The sequence below is a fragment of the Triticum dicoccoides genome, chromosome 1B (assembly GCF_002162155.2).
Source record: "Triticum dicoccoides isolate Atlit2015 ecotype Zavitan chromosome 1B, WEW_v2.0, whole genome shotgun sequence".
Classification (NCBI taxonomy): Eukaryota; Viridiplantae; Streptophyta; class Magnoliopsida; order Poales; family Poaceae; genus Triticum; species Triticum dicoccoides.
The window spans coordinates 204,103,295-204,103,573 of NC_041381.1; positions in this window are offsets into that span (position 1 = coordinate 204,103,295).

Consider the following 279-nt stretch of genomic DNA (forward strand, 5'->3'; position numbering starts at 1 on the left):
CCTTTTGGGATGCCAACGGCTGGGTTTTGCGTGGGGCTGCAACCAACCACAGTATATGCTTCAGCCCACTCTGCCCATGACCGGTCTAGTATGAGTGTATGACGCCCGTGGGACGGCCCACTCTGCCGTTTTCTATTATTTTTCTTTGGTTTCTAAGTCAGATTTTCATACAAAAAATCAGCTGTTGTTTTTAGTAGCTAGATATTTTAAAACTTATTAAAAATAGGAATATATAGTTTAGAAAGTTGTTCAGTATGTGTTATATATAAAAATTCAATG